This window comes from Ambystoma mexicanum, chromosome 2q (genome assembly GCF_040938575.1).
Source record: "Ambystoma mexicanum isolate Mex_15411 chromosome 2q, UKY_AmexF1_1, whole genome shotgun sequence".
NCBI lineage: Eukaryota > Metazoa > Chordata > Amphibia > Caudata > Ambystomatidae > Ambystoma > Ambystoma mexicanum.
In genome coordinates this window covers 128,354,579-128,376,212 of record NC_090924.1, presented here as the reverse complement: position 1 = coordinate 128,376,212, position 21,634 = coordinate 128,354,579, and the positions used below count along the sequence as shown (strand labels likewise).

Sequence of the window (21,634 nt, the reverse complement as noted above, 5' to 3'; positions counted from 1 at the left end):
ATGTATTATTTCTTTGGTACACTAACCTATGTAACTAATATGGACCATTTCAGAGGACGGAGCGGACCCAACTGTGATCCCAGAGACCCAAATACCCAGCAGTAGGGAAAATAAATCCTCTCTGTGCTCTGCAACATTACATACACAAAATGCAAGCGCGTGCATTTTTTTATTGGCCCCATATACAGAATACATGTGAGGATGCTTGCCTTCCCAGTGTATTTCTCAAGCTCTTGAGAGCATATGCTATTTCCATGGGAACGCAAATAAGTTCATACTTTACATTTGTGTGTGACAAAAGGGGAAAAAAACTATTTTGTGTAAAATGCCAGCAGAGAGTGTTTCTGCCCGGTCTCGAACCGGGGACCTTTCGCGTGTGAGGCGAACGTGATAACCACTACACTACAGAAACAGCTGCTTGCTCACCTTTGTAGGGACTGGGAGAACAGGTGCAAAGGGCAGTGCAAGTGGACCTGCTTAAAGACTAATCAAATGCCTTGCGCCTGAAGCTCACACAATCCAGCCTAAAACATACGTCCTATCAAGCATGCGCACATATACAAGTATGCCAGCTGAGGGCCTATGCAGCGTACAGAGGGAAGGACATATTTCCACTTTGAGATCGGACGGCCAAAACTCACAAGCAAATCAAGGAATGTTACTGAGAGCTAACAGAGAACACAAAGTGCTTGTCGCAAGGACATGGCACGCAAAGAGGTTCAGGAAGTGACTTGTTCATCGACTACTGCTTACCGAGAAAACCAGAGAGTCTGTCCAATGAAAATAACATTGAAAAAACAAAAAAAAGGAGCTCAAGTTAACCACCTTGATTGGGCTCGTCCGGGATTTGAACCCGGGACCTCTCGCACCCAAAGCGAGAATCATACCCCTAGACCAACGAGCCACGGTCCTTTGAGCATTTGACGGAATTGTCCTCAGCGTTTGCACCCCCCTTAGGATTCGAGGCCAAGAATGCCTATTCCTGAAGTTTGTTCCTGCCGCTGAAAGCCTTGTCGGTGTATGAGCCAAATGAATGCCCCAGTCGGCACGCTCTGACTGTCTTCACAGGTCTCCTCCTCATCCCGAAGGTTGGTGGCCCATTGACATCAGGGTGGAAGGTGCTTGCGATACACTGTTCCTTCCTTCCTTCCTTCCTTCCTTTATTCCTCTTATGCTGTTTATGTAATAAGAGGGGACGATACACAGAAGAGAGAAAGTGGCCCAACACACTAGACTAGCAGTCTTCTGATCAATCTGCAGCTGGCAAGGTGGGGGAGAGCCTTTATTTTGCACCTGCTGGGATCTGCATTGGCAGAAGCTCTGAGGGCTGGGCCTTTCCTTTTGCCTGTAAAAACAAAAAGCAGCCCTCCTCCCTCCAGCCCTGAGAGCATGGGCGTGACACTGGAAAAAGCAGCATCTCCCCTTTGGTAAAGATGACCATTGCACAGCTGCTCACTCAGAGCTCGATCGTGCTCGATCAGGCGAGATATATTTAGGTCACCAGCAAAGTCTGTTCTCTTTTCTTGCGTAGGGTGAGCATTCACAGAGCCCAGCTTCGTTGACAAGAGTGCAAAAGGTGTATACTAAAAGCTTTCTGCTTTACTTGAGCGCCATGGCCGTTATTATATTTTGGCTGCTCCAAGCAATCTCTGTCCAGCCGATGCAAATTTCCAGCTCAAATTTTCCCAGCACTCAAAAAGTCCCTCCTCCCGCCAGCTCTGCTTTCAGGAAGTTCAGCAGAAGCAGTCCAACTTCTGTTCCCACTTCAGAGGAAAAGCTTTCTCGGGCCAGAGAAAGCCAGGGAATCACTGTACCGGCAAGTGCATTTCTTACAACTGGTAATCCCTCAGAACACAGAAATAAAGAAGCTGTATATGAAAATGTATTATTTCTTTGGTACACTAACCTATGTAACTAATATGGACCATTTCAGAGGACGGAGCGGACCCAACTGTGATCCCAGAGACCCAAATACCCAGCAGTAGGGAAAATAAATCCTCTCTGTGCTCTGCAACATTACATACACAAAATGCAAGCGCGTGCATTTTTTTATTGGCCCCATATACAGAATACATGTGAGGATGCTTGCCTTCCCAGTGTATTTCTCAAGCTCTTGAGAGCATATGCTATTTCCATGGGAACGCAAATAAGTTCATACTTTACATTTGTGTGTGACAAAAGGGGAAAAAAACTATTTTGTGTAAAATGCCAGCAGAGAGTGTTTCTGCCCGGTCTTGAACCGGGGACCTTTCGCGTGTGAGGCGAACCTGATAACCACTACACTACAGAAACAGCTGCTTGCTCACCTTTGTAGGGACTGGGAGAACAGGTGCAAAGGGCAGTGCAAGTGGACCTGCTTAAAGACTAATCAAATGCCTTGCGCCTGAAGCTCACACAATCCAGCCTAAAACATACGTCCTATCAAGCATGCGCACATATACAAGTATGCCAGCTGAGGGCCTATGCAGCGTACAGAGGGAAGGACATATTTCCACTTTGAGATCGGACGGCCAAAACTCACAAGCAAATCAAGGAATGTTACTGAGAGCTAACAGAGAACACAAAGTGCTTGTCGCAAGGACATGGCACGCAAAGAGGTTCAGGAAGTGAATTGTTCATCGACTACTGCTTACCGAGAAAACCAGAGAGTCTGTCCAATGAAAATAACATTGAAAAAACAAAAAAAAGGAGCTCAAGTTAACCACCTTGATTGGGCTCGTCCGGGATTTGAACCCGGGACCTCTCGCACCCAAAGCGAGAATCATACCCCTAGACCAACAAGCCACGGTCCTTTGAGCATTTGACGGAATTGTCCTCAGCGTTTGCACCCCCCTTAGGATTCGAGGCCAAGAATGCCTATTCCTGAAGTTTGTTCCTGCCGCTGAAAGCCTTGTCGGTGTATGAGCCAAATGAATGCCCCAGTCGGCACGCTCTGACTGTCTTCACAGGTCTCCTCCTCATCCCGAAGGTTGGTGGCCCATTGACATCAGGGTGGAAGGTGCTTGCGATACACTGTTCCTTCCTTCCTTCCTTCCTTTATTCCTCTTATGCTGTTTATGTAATAAGAGGGGACGATACACAGAAGAGAGAAAGTGGCCCAACACACTAGACTAGCAGTCTTCTGATCAATCTGCAGCTGGCAAGGTGGGGGAGAGCCTTTATTTTGCACCTGCTGGGATCTGCATTGGCAGAAGCTCTGAGGGCTGGGCCTTTCCTTTTGCCTGTAAAAACAAAAAGCAGCCCTCCTCCCTCCAGCCCTGAGAGCATGGGCGTGACACTGGAAAAAGCAGCATCTCCCCTTTGGTAAAGATGACCATTGCACAGCTGCTCACTCAGAGCTCGATCGTGCTCGATCAGGCGAGATATATTTAGGTCACCAGCAAAGTCTGTTCTCTTTTCTTGCGTAGGGTGAGCATTCACAGAGCCCAGCTTCGTTGACAAGAGTGCAAAAGGTGTATACTAAAAGCTTTCTGCTTTACTTGAGCGCCATGGCCGTTATTATATTTTGGCTGCTCCAAGCAATCTCTGTCCAGCCGATGCAAATTTCCAGCTCAAATTTTCCCAGCACTCAAAAAGTCCCTCCTCCCGCCAGCTCTGCTTTCAGGAAGTTCAGCAGAAGCAGTCCAACTTCTGTTCCCACTTCAGAGGAAAAGCTTTCTCGGGCCAGAGAAAGCCAGGGAATCACTGTACCGGCAAGTGCATTTCTTACAACTGGTAATCCCTCAGAACACAGAAATGAAGAAGCTGTATATGAAAATGTATTATTTCTTTGGTACACTAACCTATGTAACTAATATGGACCATTTCAGAGGACGGAGCGGACCCAACTGTGATCCCAGAGACCCAAATACCCAGCAGTAGGGAAAATAAATCCTCTCTGTGCTCTGCAACATTACATACACAAAATGCAAGCGCGTGCATTTTTTTATTGGCCCCATATACAGAATACATGTGAGGATGCTTGCCTTCCCAGTGTATTTCTCAAGCTCTTGAGAGCATATGCTATTTCCATGGGAACGCAAATAAGTTCATACTTTACATTTGTGTGTGACAAAAGGGGAAAAAAACTATTTTGTGTAAAATGCCAGCAGAGAGTGTTTCTGCCCGGTCTCGAACCGGGGGGACCTTTCGCGTGTGAGGCGAACGTGATAACCACTACACTACAGAAACAGCTGCTTGCTCACCTTTGTAGGGACTGGGAGAACAGGTGCAAAGGGCAGTGCAAGTGGACCTGCTTAAAGACTAATCAAATGCCTTGCGCCTGAAGCTCACACAATCCAGCCTAAAACATACGTCCTATCAAGCATGCGCACATATACAAGTATGCCAGCTGAGGGCCTATGCAGCGTACAGAGGGAAGGACATATTTCCACTTTGAGATCGGACGGCCAAAACTCACAAGCAAATCAAGGAATGTTACTGAGAGCTAACAGAGAACACAAAGTGCTTGTCGCAAGGACATGGCACGCAAAGAGGTTCAGGAAGTGAATTGTTCATCGACTACTGCTTACCGAGAAAACCAGAGAGTCTGTCCAATGAAAATAACATTGAAAAAACAAAAAAAAGGAGCTCAAGTTAACCACCTTGATTGGGCTCGTCCGGGATTTGAACCCGGGACCTCTCGCACCCAAAGCGAGAATCATACCCCTAGACCAACGAGCCACGGTCCTTTGAGCATTTGACGGAATTGTCCTCAGCGTTTGCACCCCCCTTAGGATTCGAGGCCAAGAATGCCTATTCCTGAAGTTTGTTCCTGCCGCTGAAAGCCTTGTCGGTGTATGAGCCAAATGAATGCCCCAGTCGGCACGCTCTGACTGTCTTCACAGGTCTCCTCCTCATCCCGAAGGTTGGTGGCCCATTGACATCAGGGTGGAAGGTGCTTGCGATACACTGTTCCTTCCTTCCTTCCTTCCTTCCTTTATTCCTCTTATGCTGTTTATGTAATAAGAGGGGACGATACACAGAAGAGAGAAAGTGGCCCAACACACTAGACTAGCAGTCTTCTGATCAATCTGCAGCTGGCAAGGTGGGGGAGAGCCTTTATTTTGCACCTGCTGGGATCTGCATTGGCAGAAGCTCTGAGGGCTGGGCCTTTCCTTTTGCCTGTAAAAACAAAAAGCAGCCCTCCTCCCTCCAGCCCTGAGAGCATGGGCGTGACACTGGAAAAAGCAGCATCTCCCCTTTGGTAAAGATGACCATTGCACAGCTGCTCACTCAGAGCTCGATCGTGCTCGATCAGGCGAGATATATTTAGGTCACCAGCAAAGTCTGTTCTCTTTTCTTGCGTAGGGTGAGCATTCACAGAGCCCAGCTTCGTTGACAAGAGTGCAAAAGGTGTATACTAAAAGCTTTCTGCTTTACTTGAGCGCCATGGCCGTTATTATATTTTGGCTGCTCCAAGCAATCTCTGTCCAGCCGATGCAAATTTCCAGCTCAAATTTTCCCAGCACTCAAAAAGTCCCTCCTCCCGCCAGCTCTGCTTTCAGGAAGTTCAGCAGAAGCAGTCCAACTTCTGTTCCCACTTCAGAGGAAAAGCTTTCTCGGGCCAGAGAAAGCCAGGGAATCACTGTACCGGCAAGTGCATTTCTTACAACTGGTAATCCCTCAGAACACAGAAATGAAGAAGCTGTATATGAAAATGTATTATTTCTTTGGTACACTAACCTATGTAACTAATATGGACCATTTCAGAGGACGGAGCGGACCCAACTGTGATCCCAGAGACCCAAATACCCAGCAGTAGGGAAAATAAATCCTCTCTGTGCTCTGCAACATTACATACACAAAATGCAAGCGCGTGCATTTTTTTATTGGCCCCATATACAGAATACATGTGAGGATGCTTGCCTTCCCAGTGTATTTCTCAAGCTCTTGAGAGCATATGCTATTTCCATGGGAACGCAAATAATGTTACCCGGGACTCAAGGGGTTAACGCTCGTGAGCCCCCTCCGTTGGAAAGGCGGAGTTTGACTGGGCAAGGGGGTTATGGGGCACGTGCGCTGCGAGGGCCAGTGCCAGTTTGGTTGTGAAAGAATAAAGAAGTTCCTCTTATCTCTCCGTGTGTGCGTCCTTCATTTGGGCCTAGATCCCTAGGCAACATTTGGCGACGAGGATCTCTCCCGCGCACCGGAGTCCTCCTCCTACGGCAGTCCGCCTGTGGTGGCCGATCCAGCGAGCCCCCTCCTCCTGCTCCACCTCCGCGCAACACGGCACTCCGCCGAATCCGCCTTGCCGGACCTCCTCCGTCGAACCTCCGCGGAAGCGACCCCGCCCGCGCACCCGTGGGCCTTCTCTCCCAGGCGCCATGAGCACCTCCAACCCGGGGTCCAGCCAGGGCTCGCCTCAACTGCCACGGGTGGCGAAGTCGATTCAACTACGACTGCCCCCGCCGTTCACTATGACTCCTCAGGCCACCAAAGGCCCCAGATGGACCGACTGGATGGACGATTTTCGACACTTCGTGAGAGGTTCCGGCGACGGGGACTCCCCCAATATGAGAGACATTTTCCTTAACCTGGTAGGGGGAGAGATCAAAACGGTCGTCAAGGCCATTCCGCCCACAGACCAGGACACTTTTCCCAAGCTGATCGGCGCTTTGGACAAACTGCTTATCATCGAAGTCAATCGGGACTATGAAAGATACCTGTTCAATCAATGCACCCAACTCCCGCAAGAGACCGTCGACGAATTCATCACACGTCTACGGGTGAAAGGGGCGAACTGCCAATTTGATGCGTTCTCGTTAGAGGAAGCTATCCGGCTGAGGGTGATCGAGGGATGCCTCTCCCCCGCACTCAAGAAACAGCTCCTCAAGAAACCGCTCACCATGCCCGAGGTCAGTGAACTCGCCCGCATCCACGAGAGGGTGGATGCGCAGGCCTCAGCCATGGGCCATTCCAACAACGCGAAAGTGGACTCAGGGGAATTCGTGGCCGCCATACTGCCCCCCCGTCAAGGCGACAGGGGCCCTCAGCCTTTGGGCCTAGATCCCTAGGCAACAAATAAGTTCATACTTTACATTTGTGTGTGACAAAAGGGGAAAAAAACTATTTTGTGTAAAATGCCAGCAGAGAGTGTTTCTGCCCGGTCTCGAACAGGGGACCTTTCGCGTGTGAGGCGAACGTGATAACCACTACACTACAGAAACAGCTGCTTGCTCACCTTTGTAGGGACTGGGAGAACAGGTGCAAAGGGCAGTGCAAGTGGACCTGCTTAAAGACTAATCAAATGCCTTGCGCCTGAAGCTCACACAATCCAGCCTAAAACATACGTCCTATCAAGCATGCGCACATATACAAGTATGCCAGCTGAGGGCCTATGCAGCGTACAGAGGGAAGGACATATTTCCACTTTGAGATCGGACGGCCAAAACTCACAAGCAAATCAAGGAATGTTACTGAGAGCTAACAGAGAACACAAAGTGCTTGTCGCAAGGACATGGCACGCAAAGAGGTTCAGGAAGTGAATTGTTCATCAACTACTGCTTACCGAGAAAACCAGAGAGTCTGTCCAATGAAAATAACATTGAAAAAACAAAAAAAAGGAGCTCAAGTTAACCACCTTGATTGGGCTCGTCCGGGATTTGAACCCGGGACCTCTCGCACCCAAAGCGAGAATCATACCCCTAGACCAACGAGCCACGGTCCTTTGAGCATTTGACGGAATTGTCCTCAGCGTTTGCACCCCCCTTAGGATTCGAGGCCAAGAATGCCTATTCCTGAAGTTTGTTCCTGCCGCTGAAAGCCTTGTCGGTGTATGAGCCAAATGAATGCCCCAGTCGGCACGCTCTGACTGTCTTCACAGGTCTCCTCCTCATCCCGAAGGTTGGTGGCCCATTGACATCAGGGTGGAAGGTGCTTGCGATACACTGTTCCTTCCTTCCTTCCTTCCTTCCTTTATTCCTCTTATGCTGTTTATGTAATAAGAGGGGACGATACACAGAAGAGAGAAAGTGGCCCAACACACTAGACTAGCAGTCTTCTGATCAATCTGCAGCTGGCAAGGTGGGGGAGAGCCTTTATTTTGCACCTGCTGGGATCTGCATTGGCAGAAGCTCTGAGGGCTGGGCCTTTCCTTTTGCCTGTAAAAACAAAAAGCAGCCCTCCTCCCTCCAGCCCTGAGAGCATGGGCGTGACACTGGAAAAAGCAGCATCTCCCCTTTGGTAAAGATGACCATTGCACAGCTGCTCACTCAGAGCTCGATCGTGCTCGATCAGGCGAGATATATTTAGGTCACCAGCAAAGTCTGTTCTCTTTTCTTGCGTAGGGTGAGCATTCACAGAGCCCAGCTTCGTTGACAAGAGTGCAAAAGGTGTATACTAAAAGCTTTCTGCTTTACTTGAGCGCCATGGCCGTTATTATATTTTGGCTGCTCCAAGCAATCTCTGTCCAGCCGATGCAAATTTCCAGCTCAAATTTTCCCAGCACTCAAAAAGTCCCTCCTCCCGCCAGCTCTGCTTTCAGGAAGTTCAGCAGAAGCAGTCCAACTTCTGTTCCCACTTCAGAGGAAAAGCTTTCTCGGGCCAGAGAAAGCCAGGGAATCACTGTACCGGCAAGTGCATTTCTTACAACTGGTAATCCCTCAGAACACAGAAATGAAGAAGCTGTATATGAAAATGTATTATTTCTTTGGTACACTAACCTATGTAACTAATATGGACCATTTCAGAGGACGGAGCGGACCCAACTGTGATCCCAGAGACCCAAATACCCAGCAGTAGGGAAAATAAATCCTCTCTGTGCTCTGCAACATTACATACACAAAATGCAAGCGCGTGCATTTTTTTATTGGCCCCATATACAGAATACATGTGAGGATGCTTGCCTTCCCAGTGTATTTCTCAAGCTCTTGAGAGCATATGCTATTTCCATGGGAACGCAAATAAGTTCATACTTTACATTTGTGTGTGACAAAAGGGGAAAAAAACTATTTTGTGTAAAATGCCAGCAGAGAGTGTTTCTGCCCGGTCTCGAACCGGGGGGACCTTTCGCGTGTGAGGCGAACGTGATAACCACTACACTACAGAAACAGCTGCTTGCTCACCTTTGTAGGGACTGGGAGAACAGGTGCAAAGGGCAGTGCAAGTGGACCTGCTTAAAGACTAATCAAATGCCTTGCGCCTGAAGCTCACACAATCCAGCCTAAAACATACGTCCTATCAAGCATGCGCACATATACAAGTATGCCAGCTGAGGGCCTATGCAGCGTACAGAGGGAAGGACATATTTCCACTTTGAGATCGGACGGCCAAAACTCACAAGCAAATCAAGGAATGTTACTGAGAGCTAACAGAGAACACAAAGTGCTTGTCGCAAGGACATGGCACGCAAAGAGGTTCAGGAAGTGAATTGTTCATCGACTACTGCTTACCGAGAAAACCAGAGAGTCTGTCCAATGAAAATAACATTGAAAAAACAAAAAAAAGGAGCTCAAGTTAACCACCTTGATTGGGCTCGTCCGGGATTTGAACCCGGGACCTCTCGCACCCAAAGCGAGAATCATACCCCTAGACCAACGAGCCACGGTCCTTTGAGCATTTGACGGAATTGTCCTCAGCGTTTGCACCCCCCTTAGGATTCGAGGCCAAGAATGCCTATTCCTGAAGTTTGTTCCTGCCGCTGAAAGCCTTGTCGGTGTATGAGCCAAATGAATGCCCCAGTCGGCACGCTCTGACTGTCTTCACAGGTCTCCTCCTCATCCCGAAGGTTGGTGGCCCATTGACATCAGGGTGGAAGGTGCTTGCGATACACTGTTCCTTCCTTCCTTCCTTCCTTTATTCCTCTTATGCTGTTTATGTAATAAGAGGGGACGATACACAGAAGAGAGAAAGTGGCCCAACACACTAGACTAGCAGTCTTCTGATCAATCTGCAGCTGGCAAGGTGGGGGAGAGCCTTTATTTTGCACCTGCTGGGATCTGCATTGGCAGAAGCTCTGAGGGCTGGGCCTTTCCTTTTGCCTGTAAAAACAAAAAGCAGCCCTCCTCCCTCCAGCCCTGAGAGCATGGGCGTGACACTGGAAAAAGCAGCATCTCCCCTTTGGTAAAGATGACCATTGCACAGCTGCTCACTCAGAGCTCGATCGTGCTCGATCAGGCGAGATATATTTAGGTCACCAGCAAAGTCTGTTCTCTTTTCTTGCGTAGGGTGAGCATTCACAGAGCCCAGCTTCGTTGACAAGAGTGCAAAAGGTGTATACTAAAAGCTTTCTGCTTTACTTGAGCGCCATGGCCGTTATTATATTTTGGCTGCTCCAAGCAATCTCTGTCCAGCCGATGCAAATTTCCAGCTCAAATTTTCCCAGCACTCAAAAAGTCCCTCCTCCCGCCAGCTCTGCTTTCAGGAAGTTCAGCAGAAGCAGTCCAACTTCTGTTCCCACTTCAGAGGAAAAGCTTTCTCGGGCCAGAGAAAGCCAGGGAATCACTGTACCGGCAAGTGCATTTCTTACAACTGGTAATCCCTCAGAACACAGAAATGAAGAAGCTGTATATGAAAATGTATTATTTCTTTGGTACACTAACCTATGTAACTAATATGGACCATTTCAGAGGACGGAGCGGACCCAACTGTGATCCCAGAGACCCAAATACCCAGCAGTAGGGAAAATAAATCCTCTCTGTGCTCTGCAACATTACATACACAAAATGCAAGCGCGTGCATTTTTTTATTGGCCCCATATACAGAATACATGTGAGGATGCTTGCCTTCCCAGTGTATTTCTCAAGCTCTTGAGAGCATATGCTATTTGCATGGGAACGCAAATAAGTTCATACTTTACATTTGTGTGTGACAAAAGGGGAAAAAAACTATTTTGTGTAAAATGCCAGCAGAGAGTGTTTCTGCCCGGTCTCGAACCGGGGGGACCTTTCGCGTGTGAGGCGAACGTGATAACCACTACACTACAGAAACAGCTGCTTGCTCACCTTTGTAGGGACTGGGAGAACAGGTGCAAAGGGCAGTGCAAGTGGACCTGCTTAAAGACTAATCAAATGCCTTGCGCCTGAAGCTCACACAATCCAGCCTAAAACATACGTCCTATCAAGCATGCGCACATATACAAGTATGCCAGCTGAGGGCCTATGCAGCGTACAGAGGGAAGGACATATTTCCACTTTGAGATCGGACGGCCAAAACTCACAAGCAAATCAAGGAATGTTACTGAGAGCTAACAGAGAACACAAAGTGCTTGTCGCAAGGACATGGCACGCAAAGAGGTTCAGGAAGTGAATTGTTCATCGACTACTGCTTACCGAGAAAACCAGAGAGTCTGTCCAATGAAAATAACATTGAAAAAACAAAAAAAAGGAGCTCAAGTTAACCACCTTGATTGGGCTCGTCCGGGATTTGAACCCGGGACCTCTCGCACCCAAAGCGAGAATCATACCCCTAGACCAACGAGCCACGGTCCTTTGAGCATTTGACGGAATTGTCCTCAGCGTTTGCACCCCCCTTAGGATTCGAGGCCAAGAATGCCTATTCCTGAAGTTTGTTCCTGCCGCTGAAAGCCTTGTCGGTGTATGAGCCAAATGAATGCCCCAGTCGGCACGCTCTGACTGTCTTCACAGGTCTCCTCCTCATCCCGAAGGTTGGTGGCCCATTGACATCAGGGTGGAAGGTGCTTGCGATACACTGTTCCTTCCTTCCTTCCTTCCTTCCTTCCTTTATTCCTCTTATGCTGTTTATGTAATAAGAGGGGACGATACACAGAAGAGAGAAAGTGGCCCAACACACTAGACTAGCAGTCTTCTGATCAATCTGCAGCTGGCAAGGTGGGGGAGAGCCTTTATTTTGCACCTGCTGGGATCTGCATTGGCAGAAGCTCTGAGGGCTGGGCCTTTCCTTTTGCCTGTAAAAACAAAAAGCAGCCCTCCTCCCTCCAGCCCTGAGAGCATGGGCGTGACACTGGAAAAAGCAGCATCTCCCCTTTGGTAAAGATGACCATTGCACAGCTGCTCACTCAGAGCTCGATCGTGCTCGATCAGGCGAGATATATTTAGGTCACCAGCAAAGTCTGTTCTCTTTTCTTGCGTAGGGTGAGCATTCACAGAGCCCAGCTTCGTTGACAAGAGTGCAAAAGGTGTATACTAAAAGCTTTCTGCTTTACTTGAGCGCCATGGCCGTTATTATATTTTGGCTGCTCCAAGCAATCTCTGTCCAGCCGATGCAAATTTCCAGCTCAAATTTTCCCAGCACTCAAAAAGTCCCTCCTCCCGCCAGCTCTGCTTTCAGGAAGTTCAGCAGAAGCAGTCCAACTTCTGTTCCCACTTCAGAGGAAAAGCTTTCTCGGGCCAGAGAAAGCCAGGGAATCACTGTACCGGCAAGTGCATTTCTTACAACTGGTAATCCCTCAGAACACAGAAATGAAGAAGCTGTATATGAAAATGTATTATTTCTTTGGTACACTAACCTATGTAACTAATATGGACCATTTCAGAGGACGGAGCGGACCCAACTGTGATCCCAGAGACCCAAATACCCAGCAGTAGGGAAAATAAATCCTCTCTGTGCTCTGCAACATTACATACACAAAATGCAAGCGCGTGCATTTTTTTATTGGCCCCATATACAGAATACATGTGAGGATGCTTGCCTTCCCAGTGTATTTCTCAAGCTCTTGAGAGCATATGCTATTTCCATGGGAACGCAAATAAGTTCATACTTTACATTTGTGTGTGACAAAAGGGGAAAAAAACTATTTTGTGTAAAATGCCAGCAGAGAGTGTTTCTGCCCGGTCTCGAACCGGGGACCTTTCGCCTGTGAGGCGAACGTGATAACCACTACACTACAGAAACAGCTGCTTGCTCACCTTTGTAGGGACTGGGAGAACAGGTGCAAAGGGCAGTGCAAGTGGACCTGCTTAAAGACTAATCAAATGCCTTGCGCCTGAAGCTCACACAATCCAGCCTAAAACATACGTCCTATCAAGCATGCGCACATATACAAGTATGCCAGCTGAGGGCCTATGCAGCGTACAGAGGGAAGGACATATTTCCACTTTGAGATCGGACGGCCAAAACTCACAAGCAAATCAAGGAATGTTACTGAGAGCTAACAGAGAACACAAAGTGCTTGTCGCAAGGACATGGCACGCAAAGAGGTTCAGGAAGTGAATTGTTCATCGACTACTGCTTACCGAGAAAACCAGAGAGTCTGTCCAATGAAAATAACATTGAAAAAACAAAAAAAAGGAGCTCAAGTTAACCACCTTGATTGGGCTCGTCCGGGATTTGAACCCGGGACCTCTCGCACCCAAAGCGAGAATCATACCCCTAGACCAACGAGCCACGGTCCTTTGAGCATTTGACGGAATTGTCCTCAGCGTTTGCACCCCCCTTAGGATTCGAGGCCAAGAATGCCTATTCCTGAAGTTTGTTCCTGCCGCTGAAAGCCTTGTCGGTGTATGAGCCAAATGAATGCCCCAGTCGGCACGCTCTGACTGTCTTCACAGGTCTCCTCCTCATCCCGAAGGTTGGTGGCCCATTGACATCAGGGTGGAAGGTGCTTGCGATACACTGTTCCTTCCTTCCTTCCTTCCTTCCTTTATTCCTCTTATGCTGTTTATGTAATAAGAGGGGACGATACACAGAAGAGAGAAAGTGGCCCAACACACTAGACTAGCAGTCTTCTGATCAATCTGCAGCTGGCAAGGTGGGGGAGAGCCTTTATTTTGCACCTGCTGGGATCTGCATTGGCAGAAGCTCTGAGGGCTGGGCCTTTCCTTTTGCCTGTAAAAACAAAAAGCAGCCCTCCTCCCTCCAGCCCTGAGAGCATGGGCGTGACACTGGAAAAAGCAGCATCTCCCCTTTGGTAAAGATGACCATTGCACAGCTGCTCGCTCAGAGCTCGATCGTGCTCGATCAGGCGAGATATATTTAGGTCACCAGCAAAGTCTGTTCTCTTTTCTTGCGTAGGGTGAGCATTCACAGAGCCCAGCTTCGTTGACAAGAGTGCAAAAGGTGTATACTAAAAGCTTTCTGCTTTACTTGAGCGCCATGGCCGTTATTATATTTTGGCTGCTCCAAGCAATCTCTGTCCAGCCGATGCAAATTTCCAGCTCAAATTTTCCCAGCACTCAAAAAGTCCCTCCTCCCGCCAGCTCTGCTTTCAGGAAGTTCAGCAGAAGCAGTCCAACTTCTGTTCCCACTTCAGAGGAAAAGCTTTCTCGGGCCAGAGAAAGCCAGGGAATCACTGTACCGGCAAGTGCATTTCTTACAACTGGTAATCCCTCAGAACACAGAAATGAAGAAGCTGTATATGAAAATGTATTATTTCTTTGGTACACTAACCTATGTAACTAATATGGACCATTTCAGAGGACGGAGCGGACCCAACTGTGATCCCAGAGACCCAAATACCCAGCAGTAGGGAAAATAAATCCTCTCTGTGATCTGCAACATTACATACACAAAATGCAAGCGCGTGCATTTTTTTATTGGCCCCATATACAGAATACATGTGAGGATGCTTGCCTTCCCAGTGTATTTCTCAAGCTCTTGAGAGCATATGCTATTTCCATGGGAACGCAAATAAGTTCATACTTTACATTTGTGTGTGACAAAAGGGGAAAAAAACTATTTTGTGTAAAATGCCAGCAGAGAGTGTTTCTGCCCGGTCTCGAACCGGGGGGACCTTTCGCGTGTGAGGCGAACGTGATAACCACTACACTACAGAAACAGCTGCTTGCTCACCTTTGTAGGGACTGGGAGAACAGGTGCAAAGGGCAGTGCAAGTGGACCTGCTTAAAGACTAATCAAATGCCTTGCGCCTGAAGCTCACACAATCCAGCCTAAAACATACGTCCTATCAAGCATGCGCACATATACAAGTATGCCAGCTGAGGGCCTATGCAGCGTACAGAGGGAAGGACATATTTCCACTTTGAGATCGGACGGCCAAAACTCACAAGCAAATCAAGGAATGTTACTGAGAGCTAACAGAGAACACAAAGTGCTTGTCGCAAGGACATGGCACGCAAAGAGGTTCAGGAAGTGAATTGTTCATCGACTACTGCTTACCGAGAAAACCAGAGAGTCTGTCCAATGAAAATAACATTGAAAAAACAAAAAAAAGGAGCTCAAGTTAACCACCTTGATTGGGCTCGTCCGGGATTTGAACCCGGGACCTCTCGCACCCAAAGCGAGAATCATACCCCTAGACCAACGAGCCACGGTCCTTTGAGCATTTGACGGAATTGTCCTCAGCGTTTGCACCCCCCTTAGGATTCGAGGCCAAGAATGCCTATTCCTGAAGTTTGTTCCTGCCGCTGAAAGCCTTGTCGGTGTATGAGCCAAATGAATGCCCCAGTCGGCACGCTCTGACTGTCTTCACAGGTCTCCTCCTCATCCCGAAGGTTGGTGGCCCATTGACATCAGGGTGGAAGGTGCTTGCGATACACTGTTCCTTCCTTCCTTCCTTCCTTCCTTTATTCCTCTTATGCTGTTTATGTAATAAGAGGGGACGATACACAGAAGAGAGAAAGTGGCCCAACACACTAGACTAGCAGTCTTCTGATCAATCTGCAGCTGGCAAGGTGGGGGAGAGCCTTTATTTTGCACCTGCTGGGATCTGCATTGGCAGAAGCTCTGAGGGCTGGGCCTTTCCTTTTGCCTGTAAAAACAAAAAGCAGCCCTCCTCCCTCCAGCCCTGAGAGCATGGGCGTGACACTGGAAAAAGCAGCATCTCCCCTTTGGTAAAGATGACCATTGCACAGCTGCTCACTCAGAGCTCGATCGTGCTCGATCAGGCGAGATATATTTAGGTCACCAGCAAAGTCTGTTCTCTTTTCTTGCGTAGGGTGAGCATTCACAGAGCCCAGCTTCGTTGACAAGAGTGCAAAAGGTGTATACTAAAAGCTTTCTGCTTTACTTGAGCGCCATGGCCGTTATTATATTTTGGCTGCTCCAAGCAATCTCTGTCCAGCCGATGCAAATTTCCAGCTCAAATTTTCCCAGCACTCAAAAAGTCCCTCCTCCCGCCAGCTCTGCTTTCAGGAAGTTCAGCAGAAGCAGTCCAACTTCTGTTCCCACTTCAGAGGAAAAGCTTTCTCGGGCCAGAGAAAGCCAGGGAATCACTGTACCGGCAAGTGCATTTCTTACAACTGGTAATCCCTCAGAACACAGAAATGAAGAAGCTGTATATGAAAATGTATTATTTCTTTGGTACACTAACCTATGTAACTAATATGGACCATTTCAGAGGACGGAGCGGACCCAACTGTGATCCCAGAGACCCAAATACCCAGCAGTAGGGAAAATAAATCCTCTCTGTGCTCTGCAACATTACATACACAAAATGCAAGCGCGTGCATTTTTTTATTGGCCCCATATACAGAATACATGTGAGGATGCTTGCCTTCCCAGTGTATTTCTCAAGCTCTTGAGAGCATATGCTATTTCCATGGGAACGCAAATAAGTTCATACTTTACATTTGTGTGTGACAAAAGGGGAAAAAAACTATTTTGTGTAAAATGCCAGCAGAGAGTGTTTCTGCCCGGTCTCGAACCGGGGACCTTTCGCGTGTGAGGCGAACGTGATAACCACTACACTACAGAAACAGCTGCTTGCTCACCTTTGTAGGGACTGGGAGAACAGGTGCAAAGGGCAGTGCAAGTGGACCTGCTTAAAGACTAATCAAATGCCTTGCGCCTGAAGCTCACACAATCCAGCCTAAAACATACGTCCTATCAAGCATGCGCACATATACAAGTATGCCAGCTGAGGGCCTATGCAGCGTACAGAGGGAAGGACATATTTCCACTTTGAGATCGGACGGCCAAAACTCACAAGCAAATCAAGGAATGTTACTGAGAGCTAACAGAGAACACAAAGTGCTTGTCGCAAGGACATGGCACGCAAAGAGGTTCAGGAAGTGAATTGTTCATCGACTACTGCTTACCGAGAAAACCAGAGAGTCTGTCCAATGAAAATAACATTGAAAAAACAAAAAAAAGGAGCTCAAGTTAACCACCTTGATTGGGCTCGTCTGGGATTTGAACCCGGGACCTCTCGCACCCAAAGCGAGAATCATACCCCTAGACCAACGAGCCACGGTCCTTTGAGCATTTGACGGAATTGTCCTCAGCGTTTGCACCCCCCTTAGGATTCGAGGCCAAGAATGCCTATTCCTGAAGTTTGTTCCTGCCGCTGAAAGCCTTGTCGGTGTATGAGCCAAATGAATGCCCCAGTCGGCACGCTCTGACTGTCTTCACAGGTCTCCTCCTCATCCCGAAGGTTGGTGGCCCATTGACATCAGGGTGGAAGGTGCTTGCGATACACTGTTCCTTCCTTCCTTCCTTCCTTCCTTTATTCCTCTTATGCTGTTTATGTAATAAGAGGGGACGATACACAGAAGAGAGAAAGTGGCCCAACACACTAGACTAGCAGTCTTCTGATCAATCTGCAGCTGGCAAGGTGGGGGAGAGCCTTTATTTTGCACCTGCTGGGATCTGCATTGGCAGAAGCTCTGAGGGCTGGGCCTTTCCTTTTGCCTGTAAAAACAAAAAGCAGCCCTCCTCCCTCCAGCCCTGAGAGCATGGGCGTGACACTGGAAAAAGCAGCATCTCCCCTTTGGTAAAGATGACCATTGCACAGCTGCTCACTCAGAGCTCGATCGTGCTCGATCAGGCGAGATATATTTAGGTCACCAGCAAAGTCTGTTCTCTTTTCTTGCGTAGGGTGAGCATTCACAGAGCCCAGCTTCGTTGACAAGAGTGCAAAAGGTGTATACTAAAAGCTTTCTGCTTTACTTGAGCGCCATGGCCGTTATTATATTTTGGCTGCTCCAAGCAATCTCTGTCCAGCCGATGCAAATTTCCAGCTCAAATTTTCCCAGCACTCAAAAGGTCCCTCCTCCCGCCAGCTCTGCTTTCAGGAAGTTCAGCAGAAGCAGTCCAACTTCTGTTCCCACTTCAGAGGAAAAGCTTTCTCGGGCCAGAGAAAGCCAGGGAATCACTGTACCGGCAAGTGCATTTCTTACAACTGGTAATCCCTCAGAACACAGAAATGAAGAAGCTGTATATGAAAATGTATTATTTCTTTGGTACACTAACCTATGTAACTAATATGGACCATTTCAGAGGACGGAGCGGACCCAACTGTGATCCCAGAGACCCAAATACCCAGCAGTAGGGAAAATAAATCCTCTCTGTGCTCTGCAACATTACATACACAAAATGCAAGCGCGTGCATTTTTTTATTGGCCCCATATACAGAATACATGTGAGGATGCTTGCCTTCCCAGTGTATTTCTCAAGCTCTTGAGAGCATATGCTATTTCCATGGGAACGCAAATAAGTTCATACTTTACATTTGTGTGTGACAAAAGGGGAAAAAAACTATTTTGTGTAAAATGCCAGCAGAGAGTGTTTCTGCCCGGTCTCGAACCGGGGGGACCTTTCGCGTGTGAGGCGAACGTGATAACCACTACACTACAGAAACAGCTGCTTGCTCACCTTTGTAGGGACTGGGAGAACAGGTGCAAAGGGCAGTGCAAGTGGACCTGCTTAAAGACTAATCAAATGCCTTGCGCCTGAAGCTCACACAATCCAGCCTAAAACATACGTCCTATCAAGCATGCGCACATATACAAGTATGCCAGCTGAGGGCCTATGCAGCGTACAGAGGGAAGGACATATTTCCACTTTGAGATCGGACGGCCAAAACTCACAAGCAAATCAAGGAATGTTACTGAGAGCTAACAGAGAACACAAAGTGCTTGTCGCAAGGACATGGCACGCAAAGAGGTTCAGGAAGTGAATTGTTCATCGACTACTGCTTACCGAGAAAACCAGAGAGTCTGTCCAATGAAAATAACATTGAAAAAACAAAAAAAAGGAGCTCAACTTAACCACCTTGATTGGGCTCGTCCGGGATTTGAACCCGGGACCTCTCGCACCCAAAGCGAGAATCATACCCCTAGACCAACGAGCCACGGTCCTTTGAGCATTTGACGGAATTGTCCTCAGCGTTTGCACCCCCCTTAGGATTCGAGGCCAAGAATGCCTATTCCTGAAGTTTGTTCCTGCCGCTGAAAGCCTTGTCGGTGTATGAGCCAAATGAATGCCCCAGTCGGCACGCTCTGACTGTCTTCACAGGTCTCCTCCTCATCCCGAAGGTTGGTGGCCCATTGACATCAGGGTGGAAGGTGCTTGCGATACACTGTTCCTTCCTTCCTTCCTTCCTTCCTTTATTCCTCTTATGCTGTTTATGTAATAAGAGGGGACGATACACAGAAGAGAGAAAGTGGCCCAACACACTAGACTAGCAGTCTTCTGATCAATCTGCAGCTGGCAAGGTGGGGGAGAGCCTTTATTTTGCACCTGCTGGGATCTGCATTGGCAGAAGCTCTGAGGGCTGGGCCTTTCCTTTTGCCTGTAAAAACAAAAAGCAGCCCTCCTCCCTCCAGCCCTGAGAGCATGGGCGTGACACTGGAAAAAGCAGCATCTCCCCTTTGGTAAAGATGACCATTGCACAGCTGCTCACTCAGAGCTCGATCGTGCTCGATCAGGCGAGATATATTTAGGTCACCAGCAAAGTCTGTTCTCTTTTCTTGCGTAGGGTGAGCATTCACAGAGCCCAGCTTCGTTGACAAGAGTGCAAAAGGTGTATACTAAAAGCTTTCTGCTTTACTTGAGCGCCATGGCCGTTATTATATTTTGGCTGCTCCAAGCAATCTCTGTCCAGCCGATGCAAATTTCCAGCTCAAATTTTCCCAGCACTCAAAAAGTCCCTCCTCCCGCCAGCTCTGCTTTCAGGAAGTTCAGCAGAAGCAGTCCAACTTCTGTTCCCACTTCAGAGGAAAAGCTTTCTCGGGCCAGAGAAAGCCAGGGAATCACTGTACCGGCAAGTGCATTTCTTACAACTGGTAATCCCTCAGAACACAGAAATGAAGAAGCTGTATATGAAAATGTATTATTTCTTTGGTACACTAACCTATGTAACTAATATGGACCATTTCAGAGGACGGAGCGGACCCAACTGTGATCCCAGAGACCCAAATACCCAGCAGTAGGGAAAATAAATCCTCTCTGTGCTCTGCAACATTACATACACAAAATGCAAGCGCGTGCATTTTTTTATTGGCCCCATATACAGAATACATGTGAGGATGCTTGCCTTCCCAGTGTATTTCTCAAGCTCTTGAGAGCATATGCTATTTCCATGGGAACGCAAATAAGTTCATACTTTACATTTGTGTGTGACAAAAGGGGAAAAAAACTATTTTGTGTAAAATGCCAGCAGAGAGTGTTTCTGCCCGGTCTCGAACCGGGGACCTTTCGCGTGTGAGGCGAACGTGATAACCACTACACTACAGAAACAGCTGCTTGCTCACCTTTGTAGGGACTGGGAGAACAGGTGCAAAGGGCAGTGCAAGTGGACCTGCTTAAAGACTAATCAAATGCCTTGCGCCTGAAGCTCACACAATCCAGCCTAAAACATACGTCCTATCAAGCATGCGCACATATACAAGTATGCCAGCTGAGGGCCTATGCAGCGTACAGAGGGAAGGACATATTTCCACTTTGAGATCGGACGGCCAAAACTCACAAGCAAATCAAGGAATGTTACTGAGAGCTAACAGAGAACACAAAGTGCTTGTCGCAAGGACATGGCACGCAAAGAGGTTCAGGAAGTGAATTGTTCATCGACTACTGCTTACCGAGAAAACCAGAGAGTCTGTCCAATGAAAATAACATTGAAAAAACAAAAAAAAGGAGCTCAAGTTAACCACCTTGATTGGGCTCGTCCGGGATTTGAACCCGGGACCTCTCGCACCCAAAGCGAGAATCATACCCCTAGACCAACGAGCCACGGTCCTTTGAGCATTTGACGGAATTGTCCTCAGCGTTTGCACCCCCCTTAGGATTCGAGGCCAAGAATGCCTATTCCTGAAGTTTGTTCCTGCCGCTGAAAGCCTTGTCGGTGTATGAGCCAAATGAATGCCCCAGTCGGCACGCTCTGACTGTCTTCACAGGTCTCCTCCTCATCCCGAAGGTTGGTGGCCCATTGACATCAGGGTGGAAGGTGCTTGCGATACACTGTTCCTTCCTTCCTTCCTTTATTCCTCTTATGCTGTTTATGTAATAAGAGGGGACGATACACAGAAGAGAGAAAGTGGCCCAACACACTAGACTAGCAGTCTTCTGATCAATCTGCAGCTGGCAAGGTGGGGGAGAGCCTTTATTTTGCACCTGCTGGGATCTGCATTGGCAGAAGCTCTGAGGGCTGGGCCTTTCCTTTTGCCTGTAAAAACAAAAAGCAGCCCTCCTCCCTCCAGCCCTGAGAGCATGGGCGTGACACTGGAAAAAGCAGCATCTCCCCTTTGGTAAAGATGACCATTGCACAGCTGCTCACTCAGAGCTCGATCGTGCTCGATCAGGCGAGATATATTTAGGTCACCAGCAAAGTCTGTTCTCTTTTCTTGCGTAGGGTGAGCATTCACAGAGCCCAGCTTCGTTGACAAGAGTGCAAAAGGTGTATACTAAAAGCTTTCTGCTTTACTTGAGCGCCATGGCCGTTATTATATTTTGGCTGCTCCAAGCAATCTCTGTCCAGCCGATGCAAATTTCCAGCTCAAATTTTCCCAGCACTCAAAAAGTCCCTCCTCCCGCCAGCTCTGCTTTCAGGAAGTTCAGC

The 21,634-nt window shown here is 48.1% G+C and overlaps 20 non-coding genes across 20 annotated transcripts; all 20 read right to left on the bottom strand.

Moving 5' to 3' along the window:
• Positions 1 to 339: 339 nt before the first annotated feature.
• On the bottom strand, positions 340 to 412 carry TRNAV-CAC (transfer RNA valine (anticodon CAC)). Its single transcript has one exon. It is a non-coding gene; the product is annotated as a tRNA-Val (tRNA).
• A 420-nt stretch (positions 413 to 832) lies between these two features.
• TRNAP-UGG (transfer RNA proline (anticodon UGG)) lies at positions 833 to 904 on the bottom strand. The gene has a single exon. It is a non-coding gene; the product is annotated as a tRNA-Pro (tRNA).
• Positions 905 to 2,712: 1,808 nt separating this feature from the next.
• On the bottom strand, positions 2,713 to 2,784 carry TRNAP-UGG (transfer RNA proline (anticodon UGG)). Its single transcript has one exon. It is a non-coding gene; the product is annotated as a tRNA-Pro (tRNA).
• A 1,311-nt stretch (positions 2,785 to 4,095) lies between these two features.
• TRNAV-CAC (transfer RNA valine (anticodon CAC)) lies at positions 4,096 to 4,170 on the bottom strand. Its single transcript has one exon. It is a non-coding gene; the product is annotated as a tRNA-Val (tRNA).
• A 420-nt stretch (positions 4,171 to 4,590) lies between these two features.
• Positions 4,591 to 4,662, bottom strand: TRNAP-UGG (transfer RNA proline (anticodon UGG)). The gene has a single exon. It is a non-coding gene; the product is annotated as a tRNA-Pro (tRNA).
• A 2,906-nt stretch (positions 4,663 to 7,568) lies between these two features.
• TRNAP-UGG (transfer RNA proline (anticodon UGG)) lies at positions 7,569 to 7,640 on the bottom strand. Its single transcript has one exon. It is a non-coding gene; the product is annotated as a tRNA-Pro (tRNA).
• A 1,315-nt stretch (positions 7,641 to 8,955) lies between these two features.
• TRNAV-CAC (transfer RNA valine (anticodon CAC)) lies at positions 8,956 to 9,030 on the bottom strand. The gene has a single exon. It is a non-coding gene; the product is annotated as a tRNA-Val (tRNA).
• Positions 9,031 to 9,450: 420 nt separating this feature from the next.
• TRNAP-UGG (transfer RNA proline (anticodon UGG)) lies at positions 9,451 to 9,522 on the bottom strand. Its single transcript has one exon. It is a non-coding gene; the product is annotated as a tRNA-Pro (tRNA).
• A 1,311-nt stretch (positions 9,523 to 10,833) lies between these two features.
• On the bottom strand, positions 10,834 to 10,908 carry TRNAV-CAC (transfer RNA valine (anticodon CAC)). The gene has a single exon. It is a non-coding gene; the product is annotated as a tRNA-Val (tRNA).
• A 420-nt stretch (positions 10,909 to 11,328) lies between these two features.
• TRNAP-UGG (transfer RNA proline (anticodon UGG)) lies at positions 11,329 to 11,400 on the bottom strand. Its single transcript has one exon. It is a non-coding gene; the product is annotated as a tRNA-Pro (tRNA).
• Positions 11,401 to 12,719: 1,319 nt separating this feature from the next.
• On the bottom strand, positions 12,720 to 12,792 carry TRNAV-CAC (transfer RNA valine (anticodon CAC)). The gene has a single exon. It is a non-coding gene; the product is annotated as a tRNA-Val (tRNA).
• Positions 12,793 to 13,212: 420 nt separating this feature from the next.
• Positions 13,213 to 13,284, bottom strand: TRNAP-UGG (transfer RNA proline (anticodon UGG)). The gene has a single exon. It is a non-coding gene; the product is annotated as a tRNA-Pro (tRNA).
• A 1,315-nt stretch (positions 13,285 to 14,599) lies between these two features.
• On the bottom strand, positions 14,600 to 14,674 carry TRNAV-CAC (transfer RNA valine (anticodon CAC)). Its single transcript has one exon. It is a non-coding gene; the product is annotated as a tRNA-Val (tRNA).
• A 420-nt stretch (positions 14,675 to 15,094) lies between these two features.
• TRNAP-UGG (transfer RNA proline (anticodon UGG)) lies at positions 15,095 to 15,166 on the bottom strand. The gene has a single exon. It is a non-coding gene; the product is annotated as a tRNA-Pro (tRNA).
• A 1,315-nt stretch (positions 15,167 to 16,481) lies between these two features.
• Positions 16,482 to 16,554, bottom strand: TRNAV-CAC (transfer RNA valine (anticodon CAC)). The gene has a single exon. It is a non-coding gene; the product is annotated as a tRNA-Val (tRNA).
• A 420-nt stretch (positions 16,555 to 16,974) lies between these two features.
• On the bottom strand, positions 16,975 to 17,046 carry TRNAP-UGG (transfer RNA proline (anticodon UGG)). Its single transcript has one exon. It is a non-coding gene; the product is annotated as a tRNA-Pro (tRNA).
• Positions 17,047 to 18,361: 1,315 nt separating this feature from the next.
• Positions 18,362 to 18,436, bottom strand: TRNAV-CAC (transfer RNA valine (anticodon CAC)). Its single transcript has one exon. It is a non-coding gene; the product is annotated as a tRNA-Val (tRNA).
• A 420-nt stretch (positions 18,437 to 18,856) lies between these two features.
• On the bottom strand, positions 18,857 to 18,928 carry TRNAP-UGG (transfer RNA proline (anticodon UGG)). The gene has a single exon. It is a non-coding gene; the product is annotated as a tRNA-Pro (tRNA).
• Positions 18,929 to 20,243: 1,315 nt separating this feature from the next.
• Positions 20,244 to 20,316, bottom strand: TRNAV-CAC (transfer RNA valine (anticodon CAC)). The gene has a single exon. It is a non-coding gene; the product is annotated as a tRNA-Val (tRNA).
• A 420-nt stretch (positions 20,317 to 20,736) lies between these two features.
• On the bottom strand, positions 20,737 to 20,808 carry TRNAP-UGG (transfer RNA proline (anticodon UGG)). Its single transcript has one exon. It is a non-coding gene; the product is annotated as a tRNA-Pro (tRNA).
• Between the last annotated feature and the right edge of the window lie 826 nt (positions 20,809 to 21,634).